Genomic DNA, 7,067 nt, shown 5'->3' on the forward strand with positions numbered 1-7,067 from the left:
GGCTACAGTATGAGGCTAACACAAAAGCAAGAGATGAGATAGATACAGTAGTCATATCTGAAATCAGAACCACCTCTGGACTTCCCAATTACATAGGCTAGTAAATTCCCTTTTTTAAATAAACGAACTTACTTTCTAAATAAGTTGCATTTCTGTCATAATGACTACGTTACAATTACAGCCCAAACAGTACAAAATCTGCAAGAGTAGTAAACAGTCTTGTCTGGGTCTGTGCTCTGTTCATTCTCTTAATTTCTGTATGCACACACAAGAAGTGAGATGCCCTTCTCACTTGTAAAGAAACTAGGGATTTGTTATTTACCCACCTATTGGTGTGAAATTAGTATTTACAGAAAGGGAGCAAAGGATATGAATTTAGAAAATGGAGCTAGGATATTAATTGAAGTCACCTTGAGTTTTACCCAGATGTTATTTGAAACAGTAATGGGCAACTCACAGCCTACTGGCATCCAGCTATATAACATGATTTGGGCTAAGCACTAGAAATTTCTTCTACTGAACCAAATTAGCTTCTTTCTGATTTCTCCCTACTACAACTGGATGAAGGATATCAAATCTCCCACAGGTCATGCTCCTTTAGGAATTTGGAGACAACTTCACTGCTCAAGTTCTGGAGATTACAGAGCCCCAATTTAGCCATTCATTCACCCAAGGACCTGGTTTCGCCACTTCCCTCTGTCAATATCCCTCAAATTGGACACTCAGTCCTGGTGCTTGGCACATTAGGAAAATGTTAGAAGTGCTCTTTAAGTTTCATACTCATTTTACATCTGAGAAGCAATATTCCTGTAAAAGGGGAAGTCACTGAGTGGTTCAACTGCCTCAGGAGAGATGGCTTACAAATTCAAAGAATGAAACCAAAGTGTCTTCTGCATTGAGCTTCAAATTGATGAGCTCTGGGTGAGTACGCACTTAGATAATGAAAGTTGGCAGGGATAATGTGGCTAGGGCCCTTCTCCCCTCAAGCTAGAAGTGTTATATAAGACCTACCTTGCCCTAACCGGTTTGGCTCAGTGGATAGAGCATCGGCCTGTGGAATCAAGGGTCCCAGGTTCAATTCCAGTCAAGGGCATGTATACATCCCTGGTTGCGGGCACATCCCCAGTGGGAGGTGTGCAGGGGGAAGCTGATCGATGTTTCTCTGTCCTCCTCCCTCTTAAAAAAAAAAAAAAAAATCAGTAAAATATATTTTAAAAAAAACACACACCTACCTTTCCTGTAACAGTCTCATTGAAGAAATAGCTTTTAAATGCATTTCTACTTTTGAGTCCTAATGTTGGGTTGGCTATGTATTACCAGACCCCCTCTTTATGCCCCTACTCAACAAAGGGGCCAGTGTGATGCTTCAAGTCCTTGTGTATCAATGTAAATGTAGACCCTGTATATAACAGTATAAAAGGGGGGTAGTTAAGGACAGACAATGGGGGAGTTCCTTTAATATTAAAGGAAGGCTTCTTCCCACTGTTCTTGAAAGTGGTAACTGCTCCATGGAATTCACTGGGAAACTTACCCAACTCAGCCTCATGAATAGGAATGTCTAGGTTAGGTGTCAGAACTCTGGATTTCAAGCATACACTCATTTGGAAGCTGATAATGTGAAGGCTCCCAGATGACAGGGCCCGCATCTGTGGCTGTAATCTCACTATGCTGGAGATATTGAGGAAAAGGTCTGAAACTCAGAGGGGATGTGAAAATAGTCACTGCTCTCCATGTTATTGGTTTCCAAAGCACCTCTGATCTAAGCCTGGGTTCAAATTCTGGCTCTGTCACTTCCATTAGCTGTTGTTGCCATAGGTAAGTCAGTTTACTACCCCAAACTTCAGTTCCCTTGTCAATAAAATGGGAATATTCACCTCTTAGGAGGATGAAAGGATTGTTATTATTTGGCCTCTCAGCCCTGTGCTAAAAGTAAAAACAATTAAAATAACTTGCTTCATACCACACAGTATTTAGGTGCCAGAACTGGAACTAATTACCCATAGTTCTCCAGCCTCAATATGCATCAAGATCATCAAGAGAGGTTACAAAGCTACAAAATTCCCAGACCTCACCCCCAGAAAGCCCAGGAATTTGCACTATTCACTGATGCCCCAGGAGAGTCTCATGCTATTGCTCCAGAGCCCCAATCACTTATAAGAGGTCACTGATTTATCCCCAGAAAACTGCTGGGTTGGGAACACAGCACCTTATTTTTCAAAGTAAAGAGGTGAGAAGAGAGTACTACAAAGTAGTCTTTTCAAACCTTTGATTTTCCCAAAAGCCCCTCAGGAGTCTATGGAACTGAAAGTTAAGTACTGCCTCTGAGACTATCATTTTGATTACATAAGCACCCTAACCGGTTTGGCTCAATGGGTAGAGCATTGGCCTGTGGACTGAAGAGTCCCAGGTTCAATTCCACTCAAGGGCATGTACCTTGGTAGCGGGCTCAATCCCCAGTTGGGGGCGCACAGGAGGCAGCTAATTGATGTTTCTCTCTCATGGATGTTTCTAACTATCCCTCTCCCTCTTTGTAAAAATCAATAAAATATGTATTTTTTATAACTACATAAGCAATCCACATTCACTATAGAAAATTTTTAAAAAGTCAAAGGAGTAGAAATCAAGATGGCGGCATAGGTAAACACCTAAACTGCTGCCTTGCACAACAATTTCAGAACTACAACTAAAAGACAAAACGGACACCATCCAGAACCACAGGAAAGCTGGCTAAGTGGAAATTCTACAACTAGAAGGAAAGAGAAAACACACTGAGACTCAGGGGAATTGCAAAAGTCTGAGGTATGGAGGCCCATGCTGCGTGGAGAGGACTGGCAGCTGAGTGCATGACTGGCTATTTCAAGCGGGAGGGAGACGGAAGCTCCTGACTGTGCTGAACTCCAGTTCCAGGTCAGACTCTGGGAACCCAGACTCATTCGGGGAGAAACTAGACTGTCTGGCAGCGGGCAAAACTTGAGAGCGGCTTTCTCTCAGAGGTGCTTGCAGCAATTACTGAGGGACATTGAGACCCAGGGGCCTCATAGGGCAGGGCTGATGAGAAGCCAAGGCTGTCTGCTCTGCCTTGAGACTCTGCCCCATCCAAGCTGAGAACAAAGGCTTTTGCAATTTTGCAAGTCTTGTCTCATAAGGGTATCTCCAGCACATTTCTCTCAGCACAGACATAGCTGATCCTCACAGCCAATTGGCCTGGAGGTCAATTCCTCCCAGTGATACCAACAACAATTAAGACTTCACTACAACAAGGCTGTACACACAGTCCACAAAGGGGTACACCAACAGTGTCCACCTCAGGTAACTGAGAAGGCTGAGCCACTGGGCCCTATAGGACACCTAGCACATAAAGATACTCTACCAACTCAGGGAAGCAGCGAAAATGAGGAGACAAAGAAACATCACAAATGAAAGAAATGGAGGAAAGCAAACAACTGGGTATAAATTTCCTAAAAAAGGCTGATAAATTTATTTTTTATTTATTTATTTTTAATATATTTTATTGATTTTTTACAGAGAGGAAGGGAGAGAGATAGAGAGCTAGAAATGTCGATGAGAGAGAAACATCGACCAGCTGCCTCTTGCACACCCCTACTGGAGATGTGCCCGCGACCAACGTACATGCCCTTGACCAGAATCGAACCTGGGACCTTTCAGTCCACAGACCGACGCTCTACCGCTGAGCCAAACCGGTTTCAGCAAGGCTGATAAATTTAGCGAGACTCTCAAGGATATGAGAAAGGATCAACTAGAAATTAAACATACACTGACTGAAATAAAAAATATTATACAAAAACATAACAGCAGACTAGAGGAACACAAGAATAAGTCAAAGATTTGAAATACAAAAAAGGAAAAACACTCAACTGGAAAAGAAAAAAGAATCCAAAAAGTTGAAGACAGTGTAAGGAGCCTCTGGGACAACCTCAAGCATACCAACATCAGAATTATGGGGGTGCCAGAAGAAGAGAGAGCAAGATACTGAAAACCTATTTGAAGAAATAATGACCCAAAACTTCCCCCACCTGGTAAAAGAAATTGACTTACAAGTCCAGGAAGCACACAGCACCCCAAACAAAAGGAATCCAAAGAGGAACACACCAAGACACATCATAATTAAAATGCCAAGAGCAAGCCGAAACCGGTTTGGCTCAGTGGTAGAGCGTCGGTCTGCGGACTGAAAGGTCCCAGGTTCGATTCTGGTCAAGGGCATGTACATTGGTTGCCCCGGTAGGGGGTGTGCAAGAGGCAGCTGGTCGATGTTTCTCTCTCATTGACGTTTCTAGCTCTCTATCCCTCTCTCCTCCTCTCTGTAAAAAAATCAATAAAATATATTTTTTAAAAAAATAAATAAATAAAATGCCAAGAGCAAAAGACAAAGAGAGAATCTTATAAGTAGCAAGAGAAAAACAGTTAGTTACCTACAAGGGAGCACCCATACAATTGTCAACTGATTTCTTAACAGAAACTATGCAGGCCAGAAGGGGAGTGACAAGAAATATTGAAAGTGATTAGTAGCAAAAACCTACAACCAAGATTACTCTACCCAGCAAAGCTATCATGTAGAATTGAAGGTCAGATAAAGAGCTTCACAGATAAAAAGATAAAAAAGTTTATCAACACTGAACCAGTATTATATGAAATGCTGAAAGGTATTGTTTAAGAAGAGAAAAAAGAAGAAAAAGGTACAGATAAAAATTATGAACAACAAACACATGTCTATCAACAAGTGAATCTAAATATCAAGTGAATAGCCGAAACTGGTTTGGCTCAGTGGATAGAGTATCAGCCTGTAGACTGAAGGGTCCCAGGTTTCGATTCCAGTCAAGGGCATGTACCTTGGTTGCAGGCACATCCCCAGTAGGCAGGAGGCAGCTGATCTCTTATCGATGAGAGATCTCTCTCCCTTCCTCTCTGTAAAAAAAATCAATAAAATAAATTTTAAAAAATAAAATAAAATCAAGTGAATAAAAAATGTGAGAAACAGAATAAACTGGTGAATATAATAGAATCAGGGGCATAGAAAGGGAGTGGACTGACAATTCTCAGGGGGAAAAGGGTGTCAGGGGTGCAGGAAGAGAATGGACAAAATTGTGTACCTATGGATGAGGACAGTGGGGGGGAGGTAAGGGCAGAGAGTGGGATGGGAACCAGGTGGAGGGGAGCTATGGGGGGAAAAAAGAGGAACAATTATAATAATATGAACAATAAAAATTTGAAAATTAAAAAAATTTTTCTTTAATTAAAAAATAAAAATATAAAAATAAAAAACAGGACCGGTTTGGCTCAGTGGATAGAGCGTTGGCCTGCGGACTCAAGGGTCCCGGGTTCCATTCTGGTCAAGGGCATGTACCTTGGTTGTGGGCACATTCCCAGTGGTGAGTATGCAGGAGGCAGCTGATCGATGTTTCTGTCTCATCGCTGTTTCTGACTCTCTATTCGTCTCTCTTCCTCTCTAAAAAATCAATAAAATATATTTAAAAAAATAAAATAAAAATAAAAAGAAGTCAAAGGAAAGGAGTGCTTAAGAGCCTGGCCAGCTTTTCTTTTTCTTTTTTTTTTTTCATGAAATACAATTAATAAATGAATAGAGGCAGATATATTTATACACAGCTGTATAAAAAGGGAATGAAGCCTAAAACAGCTCCATAATAATAATTTTTCCTTAGGTATCACTGCCATTAGCCTCATTTTATAAAATACAGTAAACCTGTAGGAGCATAAAGCTGAGAAATATCATTGAGAAATAAAAAATGATATTAGCAAAGGAAACTAAAGCCTGCTTGTTCCATTTTTGTTAGGAACAACATGTAACTCTTAAATATTTGCACTAGCTTCACTCAGAAAATCTAACACTCCATATAAACAACACTCTAGGAAAGCATGGTGCCTTATCCATAAGTGGCTTTTGATTAACAGTTTAGTGAAATTTCATTATCATTACTAAAATATATCATTCAAAAGTATATTTCTTGTTGACAATGTGTCAATACCATTACCAAAGAAGTATATTATTTTTAAGTTTTTGTAATTGAAAACAAAATTTCAATAGCAAATCAGATGCCATATTATATACTAGAGGACCACTGCATGAAATTTGTGCACTTGGGGTAGGAGGGGCGAGGGATGCCTCAGTCGGGCCTGTGCTCTCTCACAGTCCAGGAGCCTTTGGGGGATGTCCAACATCCTTAGCACTGACGTAGAGAGACAGGCTTCCGGCTTCTGGCTGAGCAGCGTTCCCTTGCTGGGAGCACACTGACCACCAGAGGGCAGCTCCTGCATTGAGTGTCTGGCCCCCTGGTGGTCAGGGCACATCGTGGCAACCGGTTGTTCTGCCATTTGGTCAATTTCTTCTTGCACTTTTGGAACTTGTGTCCATATTCACTTTCTCTAATGTTTTCTGTGATTCTGTCATTATCATTAGTTTGTTTTTGCCTCTTTTCTTTATTAATTTGGTAAAGGTCAGGGTCGTGTAGTTGTTGGTGAGTCGCTGGGTCCAGCCTCTAGATTTGGAACATAGTTTAATGAAAAAGGCACAGCTGTGTTCTTAGTAAGTGGTGCTGTCATCTCACAGTAACAAAGATGCAGTGCTGGGTTACATGCATGACACTGTATCCTCTGAAAGAAAAAATATTCTTGAGGTGAAGCTGCATTATTAGTTGGAAAGAACTCCATGGGAAAGAAAGAACTGCCCTTGGCTTCTTCATTTCTGTAGCACTGTGAGTTGATCTTAACACGGCTCTCAAGACTTGGGTTAGCTGGTTCAGAAGAGTGAGAGCTCCCAAATCGATTTTGGGAGCTGCACATTAACTGGTCTTTCATATAAACAAATTCCATTCAGCAAAGCTATGGCATAGGACACCAATTCTGGGTTTTTAAAGCAGACAAATCCAAAAGACTTCGGCTTTCCTTCTCTGTATTTGCATATAGTCACTTTGGATAATAGCCCAGCTTATAAAAAACTGAAGGAATAGCTCATAAAGGATCTCTTCCCACCCTCGGGCCTCTAAATTCCCCACAAACACCATCCTGTCAGCCTCCTCCTGAGCAGGGAACAT

The 7,067-nt window shown here is 41.3% G+C and overlaps 1 pseudogene across 1 annotated transcript; it reads right to left on the reverse strand.

The window, feature by feature from the left end:
• Window positions 1-6,104: 6,104 nt before the first annotated feature.
• LOC311624941 (splicing regulator RBM11-like) lies at window positions 6,105-7,067 on the reverse strand (annotated as a pseudogene). The gene has a single exon. The product of its transcript is annotated as a splicing regulator RBM11-like (transcript).

Source organism: Pipistrellus hanaki (assembly GCF_964339955.1).
Source record: "Pipistrellus hanaki genome assembly, chromosome: 6".
Classification (NCBI taxonomy): domain Eukaryota; kingdom Metazoa; phylum Chordata; class Mammalia; order Chiroptera; family Vespertilionidae; genus Pipistrellus; species Pipistrellus hanaki.